The following is a 26,930-nucleotide window of genomic DNA, read 5'->3' as shown; positions in this document are numbered from 1 at the left end:
CACCCTCTCTTCGCCTCTCTCCAGTGTAGTACAATCTTTTGCTTCTCCCTCTGTTTTCTTTTCCTTTTCTTCCCTTTGTGTTTGCGTTTCCCTGCTCACCTCCCTCCTTTTCTTTCCACCTTCTTCTCCTCCCTCATCTGCTAGGAAAACCAGATCTTTTGTTTTTCGCTTCGATCTGTTAGTTTTTCCAGTAGATCTCTCTCATCGTCTCATCTTTTTGTTCCCTAGTCTCATCGCCTCTATCATAGTTTTCTCTCGTATCTCTCTTTCTCCATCGTTTCCATCTCCCACTTCATTCGGATAAAAAAAAAACTTAAATAACATCTCTGGTTGCAACAACCTTTGGTGCATACCTCGGAACAACTCCAGAGTTCTTCTGTGGTGAGCTTTACAGGTACACCTCTACGGCAATGACGGATGGCAGGTTAGAGCCTTCTCCGCAACATTGATGCTACCAACGCAACAACCGAAAGTCCGCCCTCGAAGCGTGTTTTGTCTCCGCCCTTGTGGCGTTTAGGTCTCCGCCTTTGTGGCATGTATCCTTGGTTTAACTGTTGCTGTCTTTGATACAGCTCTCGTTCTAAGGGTTTATTGGACTTGATCCATCCCTTAGCCTGGATGACCTTGTCTATTGCATGTACGACAGTTTGGTCAATTTCCACTCCTTAGTTCGGTCCGAACCTTGTGTTGTCATGCATCTGTTGTATTTTCTTTTCTTTATGTGTTTGTACTTTTCTTAATTTCTGAATGAAGTGTTTCTCTTCTTACCAAAAAAAAAAAAAACCATAGGTACTAATCATTTAAGAACAGTCCAAAATTAGATGAATGCCCTTTTAAGTGGGATCAAACTTCTTGACTGAACTTTGTTATGAGGTTTCGGAAGAAGATCAAGAACTTCTTGCACATTGCACCATATCTGGGTAACTTTAGTATGAGAAAGTGGGGAATGATCTAGAACTGAGATTATGCTAGAAAGCATCCCCTGCAAAATGTTATCAGAATTATTAAAACCCACTGAAATGATCTGAAAATATACTCCCTCAGAAAAACCACATATCCACCTTGATTTGATCGACTTTGAAAAAACTATCTCTGCACATATTAAAATAGTGTAATTAAATATTCACTCAAAGATAGAAGAGCAAATACACTGATTAGTACCATTATAGGGGTATCAAAGGATTCATATTCACGAGGACCTGGAGGATGTATCCCTAGCTCACAAATTCATTTAGATACAAGTGAGAGCACCTGAATAGGTCAAGTTTCATCTTATTGAAAAATACCTCATTATAGGTCATCCACTAAAGTTGTGTGTAATCATAACAATGGAGAACGTCCAACAAAGAGTATGTTTATCAAGGTTAAAGTCAAATAAAAGGGGTTTGCATAAATGAATCAATGATTGGTGACAGAATAAATCAGTTCTTAGTCTCGGAGTTCCCGCCTCCCAAGTATAACTAGTCTAGTCACAAGAAAGAAAAGTGTGCAAAATAGACTCTGGATAATTGCCACAAAAGACACTAGTAGATTGAATTGGAATCCACCAAGATAAGATAGCATTAATTGGTATTCCTACATGTAAAATGTGCCAAAAAAACATTTTGAATTTAGGACATACGTTAATCTTCTAGAAAAAAAAAATTCCACCAAGCAAAAAATGTCATTGTTAAAATTTGAATATTTCAAACTAAACAAGCTTTTTACAAGTTTAGTGGTGAATTCTCTTAATGAAGAGATAAGAGAAACCAAAGAATTAGAACAAGAATTTAAAGAAAAAGAGAAGATATAGTTTAAAATCAATGGTGAAATAGTTAGATGAATTTCTTCTAACATAGAATATCTTCTTGCCACCACATTTGCAACCCTAGTTCTACTTGGTTGAAAATGGTTACTAACATCTCCCACTTTATGATTACAGGTTTGTAAGACCCAAGGACTAAACCAGAAGGAGGTTTCCTTACCATCACCTTCTCATCTGAAGACCATCCTTACAAGAGTAGGAAATTTTTTTCTTGAGTACTCAAATTCTTGAACCATTTTTACTCTTTTTCGTTAAAAGGTCATTTTATCAAATTACAAATGGTAAAAAGAAAAAAGTCAGTAAAAAATTAAATTTGCAAAGCATGATCCCTACCTTCTATCTCACACCCCTAATTTTCCAAAAGAATATCATCCTAAAAAAAAACTTTAAGATAGTAAAACCCCTTTCCCAATAGAAGAGCCAATGATCTAAGTTTGATTGTTCATCCCACTGTTTTCTCTCTTCAACAAGAGTTGATTAATTTTTGTCATTGCTTCAAAAGTAATCTCCATTCGCCTTCATTTTGAGATCTCCCTTTCTTCCTTTAGACATGTAGACTTACCCCCTTACCCACCAAGTTGCACTATTTTTCCCCCTATAGGTTAATCTAATAATTTGTTACCATAATGTCTTAGCCTTGTCGCAACACCTGACCAAATTGTTAGTTCAACCCCTAAATCAAGAGACACTTTGTCAATAACCAACTAACCCTCCACGTAGGCCCCCTCAATTGAATGCCTGGTAGACTAAATTGTCTCCCATAAACCAAATTTTGGGAATCATCTTATCGTGCAAATTGCTTTATGTGGGCCCCCTCTTTTGGCAACATGTCTACCACACTATCATTTTCAAAATTTTATGCATTTTCAATATTTAGAACTCTAGAGTCCACTTCATCATCCATCTCTTTTTGTGAAATATTAGAGTCCACAATAGTTCAACCTACCTCTTCCCTTGGATTAAACAATAAGGAAATTATATTTTTTGCAAAAAAAGAAAAAAGCTCTACACTCCCCTTATCTTGAGGAGTATGGACCCCCTCAATAGGGAAAAACTCATCCATTTCTGAACTTTCCACACTACTTAAATTTTTAAAATTTGACTCACCTGAATTTGCTTCTTCCATAGATTCTTTTCTGTGGGATACAAATAAATCAGATGGCTTCTATGAAACAAAAGGTAAAGAAATAATTGGAATTTCCAGCAAATTTTCCTCTGAAAAAAATATTTAGTTTTATTTAAAAAGGACTCCTCCCAATCCATGCAAGAGGAGATCTCTTGAATCTTGTCATGCATTGTCTTCTTCGGTGCCAATAACTTCTCCTCCACCATAAAATTCTTAGATTTTAATCGAACATATAACACTACCACATGCCAAAGCATCTATAGGAGGCACACATATTTTCTCCATCTTCATACATAACAGATTGAGTAAAACTAAGAACCTTCCCAGTTTCAATTTCCATTCGTTCAACTTGAACTTCTAACACACGCTTCACCCCCTTTTCCACCTCAACCAGGATACAAGCATAACTACCAAAAAAAGCCTTGCTTAGTTCTGTCGTTGTTGCTGCACAATTTTGTTCGTCCCTTCAGCCGGATGAACCTGCAAAAATGAGCTCGACCGTGGAGGTCGAGTTTTTACCTCCGACTATCTAGTTAGGAATCCGATTGAGGAAGACAAGAAAGTAATGAACAATAATAATTTGAATAGTCATGGTTCTATTCAGCGTACCTTTCTCTTGTGCTCCCTTACCTTTTTATAGATTCTCTATGTATGAGTTTGAGTGAGACTCAAACCTTAGTTAGGTTGTGATCTGACTTTTAGTCATTGAGTCCTACTCAAACATGAGTAGTTGAGTCGTGACTGAATACTGTTTCTTTGGCTAGAATCTTATTCAGATTTACCTTGTTATTCAGCCTTTGTACTTATTCGACCGACCTTGACTTGGTCGGTCTAACGTGATCTGAGCTGGTCGGACTAGGCTCAACCGAACTGGTTTGATTCCGATTTGGTCAGACTGGGCTTAAACCGAACTGGTTTAAGTTTATTTATTCTTTCCTTATCATAAGCCCCCAGTCTCTTGAAGTTCGAGCTTTCTCTTGTTCGGCTTGAGAGATTCAATGGCCGGACACATATCAGCTTTCGACCAATATCACTTGGGATTTTTACTATATCCAAACTGATTTGGGAGATCTTTAAGTCTGACGTCATCTGACAGATTGCAGCTTTGTAAAACGGGTATTCACGGCGCACAACTTTTTGGGGGTTCCACCTTTATGGACACGTTTCCAGGTAATTAAGGTCCATCATGATCATGAGGGATTTCGAAAGACGTGAATTTGAACCATTTTTTGGTGCTTCATTCGGTCCCTTTGATCTCGATCGAATCATTTTGGTCGCTGGATAAAGCTACTTAGGCAAAATTTGGAATCTTCTGGAGAGGTAACCTGACCTTTTTTGGTCCCTTGGATTGGGACTTCTTCAAAGGTATAGAAACCCCTTTTTCTTCTCTTCCCTCTCCACTTCTGCTGTGGATTTCTTTTCATCTGTGAAGACGAAGAGAGTTGCAGATTTTTCAGAAGACCTTCCAGGCCCTTTTCCGTTGCTTGTTCAGCGATTCCTTTCACAAGTAAGTTCGTCTTCTCCTTATGAATCTTTTGCTGGTTTTTATTTTTTGCATTCGTGCTGTATTTTGAGTATGTTTTCCCTTTTTCTTTCTCTTTGACTCTACTCGTCATTTTTGCCTTTCTCAATTTGTAATCTCTGCTTGTTCGGAATGAAGCAATTTATTTAAGATTTCTCAGTTTGATCAATGCTTTTGCCTTTTTGAACATAACAGCTTGGTTGTTTGTATACTTGATAAAGAGTTAAATCTTTTTGGTGCCTAATAGATTCAAGGCTTTTTCCCAAACCTAGGTAGGTTGGTTTTTGTTGCCTTTATCTTAGGTCTTTCTTTCTCGACCTTAGTAGGTCAGTTTTCTTGGCTAAGGATCTTAGGGCTTTTTGTGCCTAAGTTGCTTAGGGCTTCTTGTGCCTAAGTTGCTTAGGGCTTTTCTTCCCGACCTTAGTAGGTCGGTGGCCTAAGTGACTTAGGTCTTTTTGTGCCTAAGTTGCTTAGGGCTTTTTGTGCCTAAGTTGCTTAGGGCGCCTTTTCTTCTCAACCTTAGTAGGTCGGTGGCCTAAGTGACTTAGGTCTTTTTGTGCCTAAGTTGCTTAGGGCTTTTTGTGCTTAAGTTGCTTAGGGCTTTTCTTCCCGACCTTAGTAGGTCGGTGGCCTAAGTGACTTAGGTCTTTTTGTGCCTAAGTTTCTAAGGGCTTTTTGTGCCTAAGTTGCTTAGGGTTTTTTTTTGCCTAAGTTGCTTAGCACTTTTGTGCCTATGTGACTTACGTCTTTTTGTGCATAAGTTGCTTAGGGCTTTTTGTGCCTAAGTTGCTTAGGGTTTTTCTTCCTGACCTTAGTAGGTCGGTGGCTTAAGTGACTTAGGTCTTTTTGTGCCTAAATGACTTAGGGCTTTTTGTGCCTAAGTTGCTTAAGGCTTTTCTTCCTGACCTTAGTAGCTCGGTGGCCTAAGTGAGTTAGGTCTTTTTGTGCCTAAGTGACTTAGGGCTTTTCTTCTCGACCTTAGTAGGTCGGTGGCCTAAGTGACTTAGGGCTTTTCTCCCCAACCTTAGTAGGTCGGTGGCCTAAGTGACTTAAGGCTTTTCCCGTTCACTTTCTTTTGGAAGCCCTTAGGTCTTTCACTTTCTTCTGGAAGCCCTTAGGTCTTACACCTTTTCTGGAAGCCCTTAGGTCTTATACCTTTTCTGGAAGCCTTTAGGTCTTACACATTTTCTGGAAGCCTTTAGGTCTGACACCTTGTGTTCGGTTATTCTCCGAACACGATGGGAATTTGAAGTAAATAAATATCTTTGTTCAGTCATATGTTCTGCCTGTTTATCATCCTTTCTCTTCAAGTATCTTTGTTCGGTATACAGAAGTAATGTGTACCGGTCATTCGTGGCATCCTTCCATACGATTGCTAGTATGTTGCTTGGTAGGCGGTTGTGAAGAATCCGACACTCGTCTTTGTTGATACCGAACATGTGAAATAATTTTCAATGCTCGTTGTCTTTTATGTTCATCATTCAAGCCATGCTGTTCGGTAGGGTTTGTTCGGTCATAAGTCCAAGTAATTGTTCGTCAATAGTTGCTCGGTCATAACCTACTACCCCCCGGGCATGATAACTTTGAGTATGATGAAACAATCTTCGAAGTTTTTGTGCCTAAGGAATTTTAGGTCTTTTTTGCCTAAGAATAAATCTTGGGTCTTTCTGCCTGAGAGTTTCAGGTCTTATCTGCCTAAGAGACTTAGGTCTTTTTGCCTGATGCTGGTCGAGTAGAGTTATTGATCTGGTCGAGCAGTGTCCTTCCAATGTTAGTCGAGTAGAGTAGTCTTTTAGACTTGTATATCTAGACCTCTTTCGTCTAGCATGGCTACTTATCACTTTTCAAGCCTTTTATGCTCTATGTACGAGGAGGTTGAGATGTGAGATGTTTATCTCTCTTTACTCCCCCGAGCATGATAGGTGAAGTATTTTTTGAGTTGTTATGCTTCATCCAGCTAAGTTGCTCTTTCTGCTCTTTGCAACCGAATCTGAACTCAGAGCAGCAGCAATAAGACTCTGATCACTGCCATATTATAGCTGCTGGACGGCATTGATGGACATAGCTATAGCGATGCATTTTGAAGTGAAGACGGTGGAGTTTGACAAGACACGTTTTAATGCCAGGTGCACAGCCATGGATCATCAACAAGTGTCAGTCCAGTGAGTTGCAAACTCTGTAGAGCATCGCCTTATCATGCAAGCAAACCTGGCGTGGGAAGGAGTGGATCATGACTACTGCTAAATATCTTTCAGCCAGTCCCATACGCATTCCAACCCCACTACATGGTGTGGTTCTCAGCAAGAGGCCTTGCCCATCCGATCGCTCCACCAGGCTCTCGATCGATGATATCAATGTCTCCAAGCTGAACTTGACCGAAGTCAGGAGGACATCATGGGGTCCATTCAAAAGGAATAATCTTCCTTGGTTGGTCCGCTGGTGGAGACCAATCGGCTGACAAAGAAAGAAAGGAGCAGTAGCTTTAACTTGATAACCCTCAAAGGCATCATTGCTGGCGGCTCTTATAGATGTCAAGGCAGCACGACTGACTATATTGTAGATGTTGAAGTGCTCCTATGTGACTTGTCATCCTCTCTATTGATTTCGGTGAGATGGGAGTGCCGACACGCGGCAGTGAGTCAAGCAGAGTTTCAGATCTGAAGTCGTTTCCTCGCGATCTTCAGCCGCGGCTTTTCTTGTCGAGAGGACCTTATCAGGTCGCAATTCCCAGATTAAAGAAATGGCTCAAGCTGAATTCAGTCGTCTCGAGTTCGAACTCGCTGAGGTTTAGATGCGTGGTTGAACGTCTTGCAAATTTGAGTTGAGTAGGACCCTTGACAGAAGGGTTGCTTGTGAGACCTGTTAATAGCAGCCTTGCCGCTTTCTCTGAGAAGTTGAAACAGTGAACCAAAAGCCTCCCCTTCGCCATTTTTCTTCTTTTTCTTCAATGATTCAGTTTGTCGGCTTTCAGTAACAATTGCGTTACCGCTCCGCTACCTTGCTGAAGAGCACGAGGGTCTAGGCTTAATCTCTTCTACGCCTACGATGCGCGGCTATCCATCCGTTTGTGTTGATTGTTAATGTCTGGTAACTTCTTCCGGGTTGGCTTCTGTACATGAATGTTGTCGAGCTGGGATTTCTGTGAACTCTTTGAATAAGCAACTTCAGAGCTGGTATCCTGGCAGTGTGGTGGTAGGAAGATAAATCTCAACCAATCCACTGCGACTGGATATCAGAGCTTGCACATACTGGTATTGTCCCAAATGTTGTTGGATCAATTGAATGTGAGAAAGATATTGCATTGATGATCAGTGAAATAAAGACTGAAAAATATTTGTCAGAGCAACTGCAAGGAAAGAGAAATCATGATATAATTCCGCTTTCTAAAAGGCTTTTGTAAGTAAATCGTGTGAATCAAAAGAAAATCTTGTATTGTTGCAGCGACCTCGACGGCGACACCAATAATCTACTCCTTTTTCTTTTCTTTTTTTTTGGGTGGCTCACTGGGCATGAGCAAGCATGGAACCATATTGCATGCCATTTGACCAATCTTGTTTCTGCTTTGGCTGCCGCAGTGACCTTGACAATAACGTCGGTGATCTGAGGCGGTGGTTCTTTTGGTGTCGTTTGAGACGGTGCTCGCCGAATTTGACAGGAAACACTGAGTTTGCTGGAAATTGATACCGTCATTCTTCATGGCTTATCTTTCCCTGTTCTCTTGAATTCGAACATGTGGAGATTGCCATTAACACCTTGTGTTCTGCATTTTCTTTGGAAAATGGTACACCAGCGGCTACCAATTGATATATCTCTTTCTATTTGAGTTTGAGTTATTTTTGCTTTTAGTTTCTTCTGTATCCTTGGTAGAAGAATTGAGGCCGTGCCCGGCTCTGTAGAGGATCGTTTTCATGGTTGACTCCATGGCTCTCATGAACTCAGCAAAACATTCAGTTTGGAACTCGATGATCACAAACTACTTTCCATGCAGAAAGCTGGATGAAGCTCGTCGTGCTTTTGACGGAACTCCTTCACCTGATGATTTACTTAATGTGCACGTTTTGTTTTAGGAGAGAAATCGAGCTCCACCTCCTTAGCCCGCTTTCAGGGGAGATAAAATCTGGATGTGCATAATCGTATTTTGCAGTTTGCAAAGTTTGTAAATCACTTTATTGTGAAAGACAAAAAAAAAAAAAAAAAAAAAAAAAAAAAAAAAAAAATGCTTATCTTGACTCCCATTCAAATACGTTAATGTGAGAGTCTGTGATTCTTTGGCAAAATGACAAAATCTAATGATTACTTAATTAATTCATTGAAAATCTGAATTCTCAATATGTACCGTGCTTTGTCAAAAGCAAAATAAGGAATAGTGATTCATAGTAAATCTGTTATCTGTTCCCTTTGTGTGACGGTACATAAACAATAGATTAGTCATTATAATAATGACATTTGAACATGCAAATTGAATGAATCAACTATTACTCCTGTGCTCGGTAATGTGATTTCACAAAACGCAACGCACTTATTGTAGCTAGTGGTCGATTCTCAGAAATCCATGTGCATTCCCACCAAATTTCAATAAATTGGTTTTGCAATCTTGATTCGAGAATAACGTATCACTAAAATTTCTTCCATGAATAACTCCTCAAACTCCATGAAAAATAATAATTATTTTAATTGAAGAGAAGGAGCGAATGTTTGACATACCTTATAGTTGAATTACCCTAAAGGGAATTAAAGGCAAGATTACCTCACAAGCGAACTTGCCTATCATTATTCCATGAGTTGATTCAGGATTCTTGATTTGATTTATACGATGGCTTTTTGATCAAGGTTCCCATAGATGGAACCAATTGTTGCTGCACAATTTTGTTCGTCCCTTCAACCGGATGAACCTGCAAGAATGACCTCGACTGTGGAGGTCGAATTTTCACCTCCGACAATCTAGTTAGGAATCCGATTGAGGAAGACAAGAAAGTAATGAACAATAACAATTTGAATAGTCATGGTTCTATTCAGCTTACCTTTTTATAGATTTTCTATGTATGAGTTTGAGTGAGACTCAAACCTTAGTTAGGTTGTGATCTGACTCTTAGTCATTGAGTCCTACTCAAACATGAGTAGTTGAGTCATGACTGAATACTATTTCTTTGGCTAGAATCTTATTCAGATTTACCTTATTATTCAACCTTTGTACTTATTCGACCGACCTTGACTTGGTCGGTCTAACGTGATCCGAGCTGGTTGGACTAGGCTCAAACCGAACTGGTTTGATTCCAATCTGGTCGTACTAGGCTTAAACCGGACTGGTTTAAGTTTATTTATTCTTTCCTTATCAGTCGTCAAGGGCGACAGAATGCCCCATTGCTTTGGCTATTAAAAAAAGTACTAGGACATGCCAATACTTCAAAGGAAGATCTAGGAAACAAATCCAAACTAATTTAGTGGATGGTTGGGCTGTATTCACATTAAAATCTTGCCTCCAACGTTGAAACCAAACCACTTGCAAAGCAATCCGACAAGCGTCTCCATACTTCAGACATGCACTTCTCAAAACCAAATTAAAAAATAACAAAATCTCTATAAATGGGATGCAAACTCACCTAAGCATATAATTTCTAATTCCTCACAACATCCATGTTGGCTTTCCTAAAGTCAAATTGCCCGATCAAGGTGAATATGAATAATTGTATTGATTCATAATTATCTTGTAGAATACTCACACTAGTAAACTTCCTTGCTTGAATTGGCTCAAGCAACCCCCTTCCATGGACAAACCCCCCCCCCCCAAAAAAAAAAAAAAAACTCCCCCTCACTACTGTAGCATAAGAAACAACACCTTCAACTGCCGGGTCTGGCAGGCGGCCATTCGTAGCCACCACCATGATGAAGCACAAAACTAAGGATGTGGAAAACCAAAACACTTATCTTTTCCCGAACCATTCTTACTCATAACCATTGGAACAAACACATATGATACAAGAAAATATTTAATTTTGAGACTCTTCACCCAAAGAGAGTCAGGGTTGGTGAGAAATCTTAATCCTTGCATTAATAGTAACGCTTTATTAAAATCTTTCATTCTTCTAAACCTCAAATCTCCCAACTTTTGGGGAAGGCAGCAAGTGTCTTAAGAGATGAGAATCAAGTATGTATATATATATATATATATATATATATATATATGATTGAGAGGGATAGAATGGCAAATAGATTAGCTTTCCAAGAAGCCAACATTCCATGTTTTTTATCCAACAAAACATTCAAATCCTTTGATTTATCCCTAGAGTGAAATAGAGGGGTTCCCAAGTACAAAGAATTCTTGCTCATCTCTTTATCCCCTAACAGATCAAGATACATTCTTTTATCAAAATTCGAAACATTCCCACTAAAGTAAGCTTGACTCTTGTCCAAATTGATTACTTGTCCTATGAAATCTGAAAAATGCTCAATCAGAAATTTAATGGTCAATACATCATCCTTAGATGTCTAACAAAACACAAAGGAATCATCAGCGAAAAACAAATGAGAAATTTCAAGGGAAGAATAGGGAACCATTAAAGCAATTACGGTGTCTATATTCCACAAAGAGTCTTGGCAATGCCTCTGTAACTATCAAGAAAAGATACTCCTACCTAAACCCCCTAAAACCAACAAACCAAATGTTAAGGCAACCTAGATGGGGTGAATAGGTTACAACTAGTGGATTTACCCAATTTTTTGGCTTAATTGCAAAAACAAGGTAAGTATGCAAATTTAAATATAATTGAGCAAAAATAAATTGAACTTAAACAAATTTGCAAACACGCAATCCACAACACAAGGATTTTATAGTGGTTCGACTTTACAAGTCTATGTCCACTCCTCTCTTGGCATTGAGAAAAATTTTCACTAGTGATTCTCTTTGAATATGATAGGTAGAGAATCAAACCCTTACACTCTTTGTTATAGGGCAAGAGCACCCTTACACTAGTAATATGCACCACCAATGACCTTCCAACAAAACCCTTCAATCACCTCAAGCTTGATTAACACCTTGGTATGTTCTTCAAGGGTAGAATAAGGGTGAAAGGCAAAACAAGTGATTTCTTGTAATTTCAGAGCTTGAGTGTCACATCCCACCCGTCGGTCTCGGTTACCTGCCCAACAACCCATGGGTGCAATCCATCAAAGGATCCATGGTCTTAACCATCAATAATAATAGATGCAAGTATAGATAAATCAAGTGCAAGAGCAAGTTAAATAATTAATAAAAGGATTACAGGAGTCCAAATACTCCAATAAAATGATAAATGAAAGAATCAATGTTCAAAAGGAATAATGAGTTCAGCGGAAGCAAACAAAAATAAACTAAATTATCTTCTTTCCAGTTTCTTTCTCTAAAGCTAAAAACTGAAATTCATGCTTAGCAAGGAAAGGCGTTCTCCAGTTCTTCTCTATACGATCAACAAAATGACGGACAATCTGTCTCCTCCGTCCATCAATGGGTGCTATAAGCACACTCCATGCATCCACAGGAGCTCCCGCACAAGCTATATCCATCTCCCACTGACGGTGCCACATCTTCTTCATACGGGAGGGGTCTTTCATAAGGATCCACTCCAACTTCCGTCGTTGTGCAACCATCTGTACAAATTATATAATATATACAAGGAAATGGAATGAGTTCTGACGAACTCAGTAAGGATAACACATTTCTCATTCATATGTCAACACAATCAGTAACGCATATATGATGTGAATGATATGCAATAGTATGAATGCTACTAAGATCTAACTATGCAAGTCTTTAGACGGTTGGCATGCTTTAAGATATAACACCAGCCCTCCTCTGGGTAGGTCTAGTCACTCTGATCCCTCATGGACTAGCTACCTCTGTTGGGATCCTGGGTAAAGGGGTAAAGTCCACACCAGGCATCCATGGTTGGGGATTAAGTCAACACTCTCTTACCACGACCACTAGCAATGAGTACTTGCGCATGTCGGGGTTTCTAATCCAGTGCAAGTCATACTGTTAACACACTACATGAAGTCCAGATACTTCCCCTATGGCACCAACCAACTCGGTTTCATATACTTCGCAACCTAGGAATGAGAATCCTCACGGATTGGCTACTGCCGTTGGACTCCACTCCCTAACCCTATGGTCATCCACATATTGTTGGGGGCAGATTGCTCTCATGACTCCTCACGACACCCGGTCCGATCCTTGGACGTCCATGAGCCCAACCCTACCATTACATGAACAATAGTGGACAACTGAGTCTCCGCACGGACTGGTTACCCCTGTAGGATGAAACAGAGTCACGTTAGTGCAGAGACTCAGTGGTTCATTGTTGTTCATATAATGGTAGGGTTGGACTCATGGACGTCCAAGGAGCGGATCGGGTGTCGTGAGGAGTCATGAGAGCATCCTGCCCCAATAATATGTGAATGACCATAGGGTTAGGGAGTGGAGTCCAATAGCGGTAGCCAGTCTGTGTGGGTTCACAATCATAGGTTGCGAAGGATACGTAACCGAGTTGGTTGGTGCCATAGGGGAAGTATCTGGACTCCATATAGTATGTTACTAGTATGACTTGCATTGGATTAGAAACCCCGACATGTGCCAATACTCATTGACAATGGTCATGGTCAGAGAGTGTTGACTTATCCCCAGCCATGGATTGCCTGGTGTGGACTTTACCCCTTTACCCGGGATCCCAATAGAGGTAGCCAGTCCGTGAGGGATCAAAGTGACTAGACCTACCCAGAGGAGGATTGGTGTTATATCTTAAAGCATGTCAACTATCTAGAGACTCGCGTAGTTAGATATTAGTAGCATTCATACTATCGCATGCCATTCATATCATATATTAATTGCTGATTGCGTTGACATATGGATGAGAATTATGTTATCATTACTGAGTTCATCAGAACTCATTCCTTTTCCTTGTATGTATTATATAAATTACACAAATGGTTGCATAGCGTTGGAATTTGGAGTCGATCCGTATGAAAGACCCTTCTCATATGAAGAAGATGTGGCACCGTGAGTGGGAGATGGAGATAGCGTGCATGGGAGCTCCTGCGGGTGCATGGTGTGCGCTTATAGCACTCATTGACGGATGGAGGAGACAGGTGGCCCGTCATTTTGCTGATCGTATTGAGAATTGGAGAACCCCCTTCCTTGCTAAGCATGAACTGCATTTTTTAGCTTTAGAAAAAGAATCTGGAAAGAAGATTATTTAGTTATTTTTGTTTGCTTCCACTAAACTCTTTATTCTTTTTGAACATTGATTCTTTCCTTTATTGTTTTATCGGAGTATTTGGACTCTTATAATCCTTTTATTTATTATTGAACTTGCTCTTGCTCTTGATTTATCTATACTTGCATTTATTATTATTGATGGGTAAGATCGTGGCCGGATCGCATCCACGGGTTGTTCGGGCGAGTAACCGAGACCGGTATCTGGGGTGTGACACTATTGGTGATCCAAATATAATGAATGGGAAGCCCTAATGTCCTCTCATGAAGTCTCACCGATCTTGAGTGCCCATGAGCCCAAGCCTATTATATGCACCAATGAATGACTCCCACAATGTGGTTGTGTTCTCTCACAGGTTGGTTACCGCTCTTGAACCCAAGCCTATTATTTGATTTAATTCCCAATTCTCTCTCTCTTTGCAACATACTCTTTGACATTCTCTGATATTCTCTAATGTCATAGGAGTGAAATAACACGTTTTAAGTCGAAGAAATCATTAAATAGGGGGTCTGAAATGCCAAAATACCAAAACTGCCATTTTTCATCCACAGTAACTGATGAGCACATTTATGTGTGAAATCTTAGGGCATAAAACATGCATTTTATACACTTAGAGTGGAGTTACCTTGGGTTTTATGTTGTTTTTGCAGATTTTAGGACTTTTCAAGATTTAAGCAAATATTTGGAGTTTTGGGCTTGAATCATGCTATTTTACATGTCAAGAAGTTCATTCAAATTCTCAAATGCGAAAATGGGCCTGATCTGGAGCATGATGGGCTAGAGATGTGTGATTATGAATATTGAAGAGATAAAGAAGGCAAATCTGATCTACGGCTGAGATTTTAAATCAAATCTACAGAGATATTATTGAGAGAGTCCAAATGGAAAAGAGTCCGAACAAAAAAAGGAAGCCGAGGAAAAAGAAGGCAGAGCCGAGGGATTTGGAGGAGAGCAGACAAAACCCAAACAAGGGGAAAGCACGATCAAGCAGGAAACAAAAAAAGAGGGAAGAAAGAGACAAAAGGGAAATGAAACTCTATAAAAGGAGACATACATCAAAGGAGGACAGCAGAGCAGAGAAGCACCCAGATAAAAGCCGCAAGTGAGATTAAATCAGATAAATGTAGGTAAGAGTAAGAAAAGAAGCAAGCAAGAAGAAAGATGGGGAGAAGGAAGACAAGAAGAGGGAGGGGGGAGAGAGGCAAGAAGAAGAAAAACCCAGCCTATCACCCCTAACAAAGGAAAGAAAGCGACACAAAGGACAAAAGAGAAGAGGGGGGGAGGGGGGGAGCAAGTATCCTATGCGATGCGATACGAACGCCATCACATAATCGGACAAAAGGAGAAGCCAGGGGGGGATGGGGGGGCATCACATTTAGTATCTTCAGCGTATGCGTAACGAACGCATATAAAGGAAAAAGGAAAGAGGCCACGGGACGGGGGGGAGATGATAACAGATGTGAAATGGTAAGAGCAAGAGATAGATTAGGATCGTTAGTTTAGTTAATAGTTAACAAAAATTGAACATTCCACCGATACAAAGAAGTGAATTATAAGTGGCAATCTGAGAGAGAGAAGAAGGGGGGTACAAAATAGGAAAGTGGGGTGGGGGAGGTATAGTCCAAATCCATCAGGTAAAAAGGTAAAAAAAAAAAAATAAAGAAAAACGAGTAGAAACAAAAACAAGAGCGGAGAACAGGACGAGAGGTGGCAAGAAAGGATGCAAACTAAAGGGCAAGGAACCTAGCGGAACAGTCAATCTTGTAGGGGAAATATTACTTCCTGTTTTGTATTTCTTTTTTATTCTAGTTACTTATTATTTTCTTCATAAGAGTCATAATTGCATAAGTGGTTAGTGCATGTGTGGGACTCGTGATTCTACAAATAGAATTGTCCAAGTGTCTAACTTGACCATGGAAGGTCTACCTCCACCACCTCCACCTAAGAGTCTAGGGATAGATTTTATCAAGAGAAAGAAGACAGAAGTGAGGGGAAAATTGAGCCAAACTCATTATCTATCTATGTTACCTCAACATGGGCTACGATCAAGATGCATATTGTTCCTTAGGGAGTTTGAGGAGGTTTGTGTCCATGAAGGTACAACAACAGATGATGGAAGACTACGGTTTATTACCTTGCATTAAAAGACCAAGCCAAAAAGTGGCTATAGCTACCTAGGGATAGCATTATCACAGGGAACAAGTCTATTCTAAAGAAATCTTCCTTCTCTAAGACGAACAAAATAAGAAATGAATCTCAAGGAAACCCAATGAGTCCTTTGCTAAGGTAATGGAGAGGTTTCAAAGCCTTTCCAAGAATGCCCTCACATGGTATAGAATTATGGCATTTATGCCAAATAATTTATGAGGGTACGAAAAACAAAGCAACTTTGGAATCAATGGCAAGGATTACATCATCAGATGATTGAAGCTTGGAATTTTCAGACCTAGCAGAGACAACCTAGTACAGAACTAGAGAATGGGAGTCAACCCAAGAGTCGAAAGGACTAGTAGGGGATATTTTGTTGATAGCCAAGTTCATAAGGAAGTACAAATAGATAACATTTTGAAAAAGTTAGAGACTTTGGTAGTTAAAGTTGCACCACCAAGTCAAGCACATTATGACAAATCTATTGCTATGTGTGCATGGTGTCAGTCTCCTACACATGTAATTGAGGAATGCTCTAGCTATTGGAGGCCAACATGAAAATGTCGGTGGATGTTTCCAAACGAAAGAAAGACAACGGGTGGAAGAATCATCCTAACTTTTCATGGTCTCAAGGGCAAAACAAAATGGATTAAGCAATTATTCCACACAAAATCACTTTGGTGCCCCTCAAAAGCAAAATGCCCAATTTTCTTATAATCCAAATATCCAACCCCAAGCCCCAAATGAATGCAATTAACTAGGGCAATCCACCTATTGTGCCTATATGCCCACATGCACAAAACAATCATCACCAGGTTCAAAGAGGTAAAAGAGTTGCTCTCTCTTAGAGAAGAATATGGAAGTACTCCAGTACCATCATGACTTCTATGCATAATATGGAAAAACAAATCCACCTGCAAGTGCTTTGTCCGAGCGAGAAAAAGGTAAAATGCCAGCCAAGAGTTAAATCCTAGGATTAGATTCATCAAAGACCACCAAATCAAGTCAACCAAGTTGAATCCTCCCATCTCTTAGCTCAATTAACCGGCGCATTGAGAAGTGGGAAAGGGTATTTAACAGGTGAGTCACATATTAATGAAAAGAGTGAGATTAGTGACCACCGTGATGAGGATAATGTTCAAGTATCTCCTAATGAGGGTTTGTGAGAAACCCATAGAAGTTGAGGATGAGCCAGTTGCTTTAGCAGACCTAAGTTTGGAGAACCACTATCGAAACTATGAGAAAAGAGCAAATTTCAAATGAGAGTTCTTATGTTCCTAAGGCTCCTTATCTAGTCGTCTAGTGAATAAGAAGAAGACGCAACTATGGAGAAAATTTTTGATGTCTTCAAAAAGGTAGAAGTGAATATCCCTCTTTGGATGTCATATCTAGATCCCGCCTATGCAAAAGTGTTGAAAGATTTATGCACTCATAAAAGAATCACTAGCATTCCCAAAAAGGCGTTCTTGGGGGTAACATTAGTTCCATAATTACTCAACATGTAGCAGTCAAGTATAAGGATCCAGGGAGCCCCACAAGCTGTGTCATAGGCAATACACACATTGAACATGCTTTACTTGATCTGGTGCAAGTGTAAATCGTTGCCTTACCATGTTTATAAGCAACTAGGATTGGGAGAATTGAAAGCAACTAGAACTACTCTTCGGTTGGCGAGATAGGTCGTTAAGATTCCTAAAGGGATGATTGAAGATGTTTTACTGAAAGTGGGAGAATTTATTTTTCTAGTTGATTTCATTGTGCTAGATACTAAACCTTTTTCAATCAAGGATGAAATCCCAATAATTTTAGGAAGACCATTTTGGCTACTAGTAATGCATTAATCAATTGTGAAATGGCCCTTACGATTATCTTTGGAAATCAAACTGTAGAGTTTAATATGTTCAGGATAGGGAAACAACCACAAATAGAAGAAGAGATCAATATGCTGAGGAATCTTTTGATTTTCCTAATGATGTGATTACCAACTTTGAGATTGATTTTGATTCTAAATTTCAAGAATGTATGGATATGTTGGATGATGATAGTGAAACTTTCTTTTCGAAGTTTTAAATTTTCACACACCTTTGGAGCCTATTAATCCTCTATCCATCTCCATCTCCATTCCCAAGCCCTCAATAATTGAACCCCCCAAGCTAGAATTGAAAGAGTTGCCTTCTAATTTAAAGTATGCTTTCCGAGACAAGATAATCATCTTCCTGTTATTGTTGTCTCCGATTTAACCCGACAAAGCGAAGAGTTGATCACACTGTTGAATGATAATAGAGAAGCATTGGGTTGGTTTGTCACTCATATCAAAGGTCTAAGCTCTTCCATTGAACAACATCATATTCATCTTATGAAAGATGCAAAACCTTCTAAAGAACCTCAACGTATGATGAGAATTTTTTTAACATTGTGAATGTTTTTCTTGAGATCTTTAGAGATAATTTTTGATTCACGGTTTTTCTTATTTGGAGTGCCTTCCCCATCATACATTGATATTGAAGATAAGACTAAAGCTTCCCATGATAAGCACATATTGACTGAAAGGTATACCCCTCATTTGTCTTCTTTGTTTAGCATACATGCATTGAGGACATTGCATTACTTAAGTGTGGGGGGTATAGCTGCGTTGTAGATTTTAACTTTGACTTTTGGTTATTATACATATTCTTTCAATTGCTATGATGTGTGAAATGAGAGTGATTTTGGTACCCATCATGAACACATAAAAACCCCTGTTGAGAGGAAGGTAACTTGTATATATGTTGAGATGAGACTTTCCTTAGAAAAATAAAAGGCCCTTAACTTAAGGCGTCGAACCATCTATGAGTTTTGTGGGTCCTTGTTTCTTTGGCTAGAAGTTGAGATCAATTTTGTGTAGGGCATGACAAAAGAAGAAAAAAAAAGAAGAAGAAAAAAAAAAAAAAAAAAAAAAAGGAGTAGAAAGTAAAAGTTGAATTCCTTGGAACTAGACAGGGCACTCCGACTCAGGAATCGAGGTGACTTGATCGAAACTCTTAGGAAGGAGATTATTGAAAAGAACTCTCGCATCACTGTCTATGTGGGCATATGCAAAGCAAAGCTACAAAGTAACTTGGGTTTCGGTGTCCGCTCCACCATGTCATTCAAGCCAACCGTAGTGGAGTAATGTAGAGTTCACTACTCAAAAGAAAAAAAAAAGAGAAATAAATACAAGTGTCATCAATGCTTTGGTAAAATTGTTTGGTCAAAAATACTTCAAAACCTTAGTCATTGGTCCCCTTACTTTATGAGTGGTTTTGCTTAAAGGAGAGGTGTACTTGAAAGATATAAGGTGAGTCCTTGATTGAGATATATGCTAAGTCTCAAGAATCAATATGGGGTAATAAAGTTCAAGTGTGGGGGATCTTAAATCAATGGTGAGAAAAATTGTCATAGCTATTGATCTTGTATGAGTACTTACCAATTGTTAGAGTTGGAATTTGCAATGTTTTATTTTGAGCTAAAAATTGGAATTTTGGATGTACATTCACTGCAAACATCCACGAGACAAAACTCGTCCTCTAGGGGTAACCTAGTGGTTTAAAGGCCTGTTGCACATGCTAAGTGTAACCGTGATTCCTACGAAAATGAGTTAGGATTTAATTTGTTGCACTAGTTTCTTACTTGCATTTGAATTTTCTTTAATTTTTGCTTGAGGACAAGCTTAGTCTAAGTGTGGGGGAGCCAACATGGGTCGCCCTGGGAGACCCATACTCCTAGAATTTCTCCAGGAGCAGTTTCGAGGGTGGTTCATCCATTGGCTCTTCTTCAACACTAACCCACATTTGGGGGGTATTACTTGATATCTGAGACCTTCCAAAAGTGTTGTCAATGAACGCTTGGTCCACTTTCCATATCCGTCAGCTTTCTAGTGAGATCCTCTTCTGACTCAACAACTCTGTAGCTTCATCATCATCCCCATCCACTTCCATTAGTTTAAGTTCTAACCCAATGGTCTCTATTTGGATGGCCCACAGGTGTCTTCTACTCGCGCTTCGAGTTCTCAGACCTATAATATGGATTTCCGAGTTAGGATCATAGGGAATTTCACATAATAAGTTTAGCATTAGGAAAAAATATTAGAATTCTGGATCTAGAAAAACTTTGTCCAATCTTCTTGATGTAATTTTTTTTCGGGAGGGGTGGGGCTCTGACGTTTAGACCAGGTATAAGGAGAACTTGAAAAGAAAAGTTTAGACCAAGAGAAGTCATTCAAGCTTGAAGAGAATTCTAGCAGAGCTTCTATTGAAAATGCAATATTTGTGGACTCTACTTAATCATGAGATATGTCTTGTGGATATGCTTCTAGCACAATGGTTGCAGTCTCTTATAGACTCTAGATCCTCCACTCATATGAAGAGATAGTAAAACCAAGTAGGTCTTGTATTTAAACTTTTCGAGAATTTTCTCTCCATGTGAGTAAAGGATCTAGACTTAAAAATGGACAAGATTTATTTTAGACATAGGCTGGGGAAAAGTAGATGTTAATATGTGAGATATAATTTAGATTTATGTTATTTGTAGAGATTTTTTACGATTTACAAGTGATAGTTGGATTCCAATTAGCCATGTTTCATATGGATCATGTTCCTAGAGTGGAATTAAGGGAAATGGAAGATGAGAACTTGAAACAGCAAAAATCCAGGATTTTCACTCCACCAAAGTTGTTGATCCTTTACTCCAGTATGATCCCAACTTCAATAGATAGTAAACATTATCAATGTAGAATAGTTACTAATTTGTTACTAGTAGAATTGAAAAATGTTGCTTTGGGCCAGTTCTTTAAAATTTGGACCCTAACCTTGACCCTAAATATTGTAATTTGGCTCTGAACATGTTTAGTGGGGCTAAGTCGAGCCTACTTCTCAAACCTAACATTGATTCTAAACACAAAATAGTTAAACAATTCACAATACTATATTATTACTATGTATATACTAAAAAGGTAATAAACCAACTCGTGTATTTTAAAAATTATACATGATTTAGTATATTAAATTTCAAAAAAAAAGAAAGAAAAAAAAGGGCTTATTTTATAGATGTATTAATGGCTTTTTTTTTTTATCATTGAAATTGTTTTTAAGAACATAAATTACCAAACGCCAATTTGTTCAACAACCATTTTTAAAAGTTCAACAAAATTGTGCTTAGACCACCATTCCTTGAGGAAAACATCTAAAGACTATTCTAAACGTTGTTCTTAGGGAAGACTGTTAACAAATAGTTTTCACCAAAAAAGAATTGGTTTATTAAGTTGATCAATTAAACAACTTGTTTAGAGTCTTGGACAAGCAAATATTTGATAATTTTATAATTTGACAAACAAATTGCAATACCATTGTTTATGTTTTGCATTCAAAATTGGTTCTTGGGATAATTACTATTGCCTCCTATACTTTGACATTATTACAAATTAAACCTCATTTTTTATGAAATTACTATTGTCCCCCTTACTTTTAACAATGTTAAGTGACTGTTAACATTGAAAATGTTATGTCTATTTTACACTTCATTAAAATTAAGAAGTTAAAAGGATGACATAACCCTCATTTATACAAATTATATTGAATGCCAATTATAGCCTTGAAGACTTATATTTTAGAATCAATTTTGAATTTGAAAAAGTACTAGTCGTCTCCATTTAAAATGTGATAAAGATCCGAATCAAAAAGTTTGTAAATAATAAATTACCTCTTGAGATCTTGCTTCTTCGTCCTTAACTCCATCAAAATATGCATCATGGTAAACAAGGACTATTTCACCATTTAAATTTAAGTTTTAACAATAGGAGCAATGATTTTGGAGAAAAGAAATGAATATCTATGTGTTTGTTGTAATTCGTGAAATTAACACAAAAGAACAAAACAACAATGATCTCTGCTACAACGTGATACTTGTTAATGAAGGTCTTAGTGTTGCACTAAAAAATAAAAATCATATAGATTTTTAGGTAGGGTTCATCTTTAATGGAATTGTTTTCCTGAAAAAAATTTCTTTTTTATTTATTCACATCTTTCTTTTATTTAGTGGTTTCTTTTTAGAAAATAAAATTCATTTCTTTCCTTTATTCGATGGTTTCATTTTAGAGAAGAAAAATAAAGTCTTTCCTTTATTTGGTAGTTTCTTTTTTGAGAAAAAAATGGATTTTAGGTTAATTTTTTTTCTATATTTAATTAAGGGTAGTATTATAACTTGACAAAAGGGTAAATAAGTAAAGAGATAACTCCAGGGTTATGTTTGGATTTTTGAAAAAATATATAGATGCCACATCACTAGTAAACTAACGGAGCTTAACGGTTGGGGCATTAGTAGCTGTAAACAAAGTTAAAGGTTGGATTAGTAATTTTAAAACATACAGGGGATATAGTAGTAATAAAATCAAAATACAAGGCGCAACAGGGGATATAGTAGTAATAAAATCAAAGTACAAGGGGCAACAATAATTATACCTTGTTTCTAAGTCAAGCAAATAATAATATAAGTAATTCATTATACACATAAGTAAGAAGGAAACTACTACCCAAAATTGAAAATGGGAGAAAATAATTGATAAATGTGAAATACTTTGTTTTTTTTTTTTTTTTTTTTCTTTTCCCCCTTTCTCTCTGGCCTTTTTAAAGACTAGTGGACTTTTATTGGGGGTAGGGACTATTATATCTATCCCCAGAGAGAGCCAAACCCATGGTATCTTCACTAAGATGTGTTCATCATTACTAACTAAACAACCCTTTGATGGCATTGAGATATTCATTTGCTCATTTACTTCACCATATTTTCAAGTATCTTCCATATTTTCAAGTTCCTTTTTTTTTTTTTTTTTGCTAAATTCTCCACTAATTGATCATTGTAGCATTCTCCATGCAAACCCAACAAAAGATTTCTATTTTTTCTTGCTAACCCTTTGATGAAGCTTTCCAAAGGCCTTGCAAGGTTCCAAACTATCAAATTAGGTGAATTTTTATGAGTTAGGGTCATCTACCTACAAGGTAGAAGATTGTGCTCCCCTAATACATCTCCACCACATATTTAGGAGAGGGTTCATTTATAGTTTATTTTGTTAGTACTCAAAGGTAGGCCTCCTCCTAAATGTGTGATGATGAAGTGTGAGGATAGCACAATACGAGGGCAGAGGATCCAAACTCAATATTTATTTTAGCATCAATTCTATTCTTTTGATAGGTCCATCCCCATGAATGAGATGCACGCATTAGAATATGAGTGAGTGACAAAATAGAATTGGAATCACCTCTCAGAATTCTCCACACTTTCCATCACATAATTAGAGAGAGATCCATTGAACATCCCCCCCCCCCCCCAAAAAAAAAGAAAGAAGAAGAAGAAGAAGAAGAAGAAGAAGAAGATAGGTCTCCCACCTCTAAAAGCAAACAAGGTGACATCTCTTTCCCTCACCCCACCTTTTCCTATTATTGTATGATGTTGGAAGTGAAGATACTACCCTCAAGGGGAGCAAAACCAACTCAACAAAGCGGCCTTATTTGATAGGCTTAGTCTATTTAAAATGTTTCACCCTGTTGTGCTAATTTGCACCAAGTACCCTCGATCAATCCTCAATCGGTGGCCTGATCAGGTCCATAACTTCCAACTAGACATACCCAGAGTAGTTTGGAGGGCTTGACCCTAGACCTCGGAATAACAATTGAACTACAAAGAAGGTCGATGCTCCGGAAAATGCAATCAAATCACTCGTGCATCTCTCCCAATGACCTAGACTTCAACACATCTCTATATATCCCAGGTGCATGTACACAAGGATAAAGCTTGAGACAAATCCAATCATCTTAGGTATTCCCAAGCTCGTTCCAAGCATAGAATACTTTGATTGACACCATATCTGTGCAGGCAGCATACCCATCAATTGTTCACTACACGTTACAAGGCCCATTGTGTCTACTCGAAACTTATGCCTACAAGGGTTGACATGTCAAGCTGAGAGAAGATCCATTCCAGTTGGATCATCTGACTACTCTCAATGGTCAAGTTGCACTATAAATACCCCTTACCTATTTTTTTGGGCAATGATAATTAAATTTTATTAAAGTGAACATTGGGAGAGAAGCCTTGGTTGGAAAACTTGAGTCATAAAAGACAGAAAAAGCCACCAAGTTTTTGAAATTCTAAAAGGCAAGCCCCCTTTGCTAATAGGTGGGCATCACCTTACAAGTGCAAGAAATATGAAAGAAAAAAAATTGGTCTTAACCTGTTTAATAAAGCCATTGAGTCTTCTACTAGCTCACCTACTTCACTTAAAAGTAATGCTCATTTACTTCTTATTGCTCTTTGGCTACTTAACTTGGAGTTCTTAAAACCCAAATCTTGGGAGGTGTTTTTTTTAATCTAACTTGTCGGAGGTAGTTGCCCGTTCACTCTAGGTTGGACTACACTTACTGTTTGTTTCTGGAAACAAATTTTAAACAGAACTTACAAGGCTTTGTTGCAATCTACTCGAAGGGTCAAATTTGGTTGCAACAACCCCAAAAAAAACAAAATTTAAACTGAATTAGAACCATAATCAAACCGAACCCGTGTAGGTTCCACCTCGATTTTGATTTGAATTCTAGAACTGATTTGGGTATCAATTTATTGTCATCTCATGAAAGCAAAGCAAAACATACTGAACTCAGTTGCATTCTTTTGATTAACAGTTAAGAGCAAACGAAAGGACCTAATTAAACAACATTAGGGACTCTTACATGGTGATAGAGAAGAGTACATTCGTAAGGTAAAAGGTATAATGCATGGCCGTGCATGTTGCACAGTGTTATCTATAGTTAATCATATTAGATCGAGTGGTATCAGTATGTGAATGTATCCATCCAATGGCACAAATAGATATTTAAGACTTGGGTACCCACAAGTTGGAGGAATGTGAAAGGAGCACAGTCCCCTACTCTTGTGGGTAGAGGATGTGAACTCGAAATCTAATGTGAAACAAATTATTGTTTTGTTTATATAAGGTCTAGATCCCCTCCCCTTAGGGGAATAGATAAATGTTTTTCAACCGCACAGAAGAAGTGAGGGGTGAGGTCTACCTCTAAATGCTAACAAACTGAACCGGACACAGGACCTTAGTGGGTCTCACGTGAACCCATATCCCTATTATGTGGTAGAAAATAGCCAACGAAGCACCTACCTGTCCCTTGACAGGCAAACGATCTGGCGGTAACCATATTTATATATTTCGTCTATTTGGTTAATGATACCAATCCAATGGCTGTCGGTAGCAAATACTACATATAACTAGATACATAGGATTCAATTCCCTCATTTATGCATTTTTTTAATAATTTTAATTAAAGATTTTTTGGAAATAAATCAAATAACCGAGCAATTAAGGAAAACTATAAAATCCCGAAAACTTTTAATAAATGATCACCCAATATCACTCTTCACCTTCCATGCATGGTTCCGCTTCTCCTTCCATTCTCCATCTTTAGATTCAGCACCCACGGATCTAACGCATTCTCATCTCTTTCTCTACCTTCAACCATGGCAACCTTTCTCAACTTAGTTTCATTCTTCTTGCTCTTCTGTCTTTCTAGCCTCTCCCTCATCAATGCCAGAAATGGTGGTGATGGTTTCAGTATTGATCTCATCCATCGTGACTCATTGCAATCTCCATATTACAATCCTTCAGACGGTCCTTTTCAGAGATTGCAGAAGGCTTTCCATCGCTCAGCAGCCCGTCTTGATAATTTTGAACGGCTTGGCCGAAAAGAAGTTTCATCTACTGTGATTGCAGACGATGGTGCGTATCTTATGAATATCTCCATTGGAACTCCACCAGTGGAGATTATGGCCATAGCTGATACTGGAAGTGATCTTATATGGACACAATGCAAGCCTTGTAAAGGGTGTTACAACCAAACAGCCCCTTTATTTGATCCTAAGAGTTCCTCAACTTATAAGGACCTTTCATGTAACTCAAGTTTCTGTGCAAAGCTAGACGGAGGTTCCTGTCATCGGGGTTCTTGTAAATATTTTTATCAATATGGTGATCAATCCTTCACTATGGGCAATCTTGCCACAGAAACATTCACTATGGGTTCCAGTTCTGTCTCCTTACCAGAGAAGGCATTTGGTTGTGGACATAACAACAATGGCACCTTTGGTGAAAAAGCTGCAGGTCTGATAGGCCTTGGACGTGGTGCTCTCTCATTGATCTCCCAACTGGGTTCATCAATTAAAGGCAAGTTCTCCTACTGTTTGGTGCCAAATTCAGCTGACAATGCTACAAGTAAGTTGAGTTTTGGTTCTGAAGCTGAGGTTTCTGGAGAAAATGTGGTTTCAACCCCATTAGTGCCAAAGTCGGCTTCCGCATTCTATTTCGTCACCCTTGAAGGTCTTAGCGTTGGAGACAAGAAGATCTCATCGAACGCAACTGTGAAGAGGCGGAACAAAGAAGGGAATGAAGAGGTTAACATACTAATAGATTCCGGAACAACATTAACACTGTTACCAACAGAATTCTATGATGAGATTGAAGCTGCTGTGAAGGATGCCATTGATCTTACTCCGGTTGATGGCCCGCTCAAGTTATGCTATGAAACTAAAAAGGATATTGGTGTTCCAATCACTGCACATTTTGCTGGGGCTGATGTGAAGTTGTTCCCAGTGAATACATTTCTTAGGGTTTCTGATGATATAGTATGTTTTGCGGTAGCCCCTAGTGGTGGTAGTCTGGCCGTTTTTGGTAACATAGCTCAGGTGAACTTCTTGGTTGGCTATGATATTGAAGGTGGAAAGGTCTCCTTCAAGCCAACTGATTGCACCAAACAACAGGAGATTTTATAATTAAGAAGATCCTTATGTTTCTCTACTAAATAATATTAGTGTAGTTGCTTCCTGGAGATTTTACCAAATGAAACAATTAAATTGTCATCGTAGATTTTACCCATGTGCAATAAATACGAAGGAACGTTATAATTTCTTGGGAAAGTTAACCCAGAAATAAATACGGGTGATACCGATTAAAACCCTTAGAAAAAGCATCGGTTTTTACCGAGTGAGACTTCCGAAGGATGGAGCATCGGTTTTCACCGA

At 38.5% G+C, this 26,930-nt stretch overlaps 1 pseudogene; it reads left to right on the top strand.

The window, feature by feature from the left end:
- Positions 1 to 19,558: 19,558 nt before the first annotated feature.
- Positions 19,559 to 26,681, top strand: LOC149021954 (aspartic proteinase CDR1 pseudogene; annotated as a pseudogene).
- Positions 26,682 to 26,930: the final 249 nt, after the last annotated feature.

Source organism: Hakea prostrata, chromosome 3, assembly GCF_041222555.1.
Source record: "Hakea prostrata isolate BN-2017 chromosome 3, UWA_Hpros_2, whole genome shotgun sequence".
NCBI classification, from domain to species: Eukaryota; Viridiplantae; Streptophyta; class Magnoliopsida; order Proteales; family Proteaceae; genus Hakea; species Hakea prostrata.
This window is presented reverse-complemented; position numbering and strand designations above follow the sequence as displayed.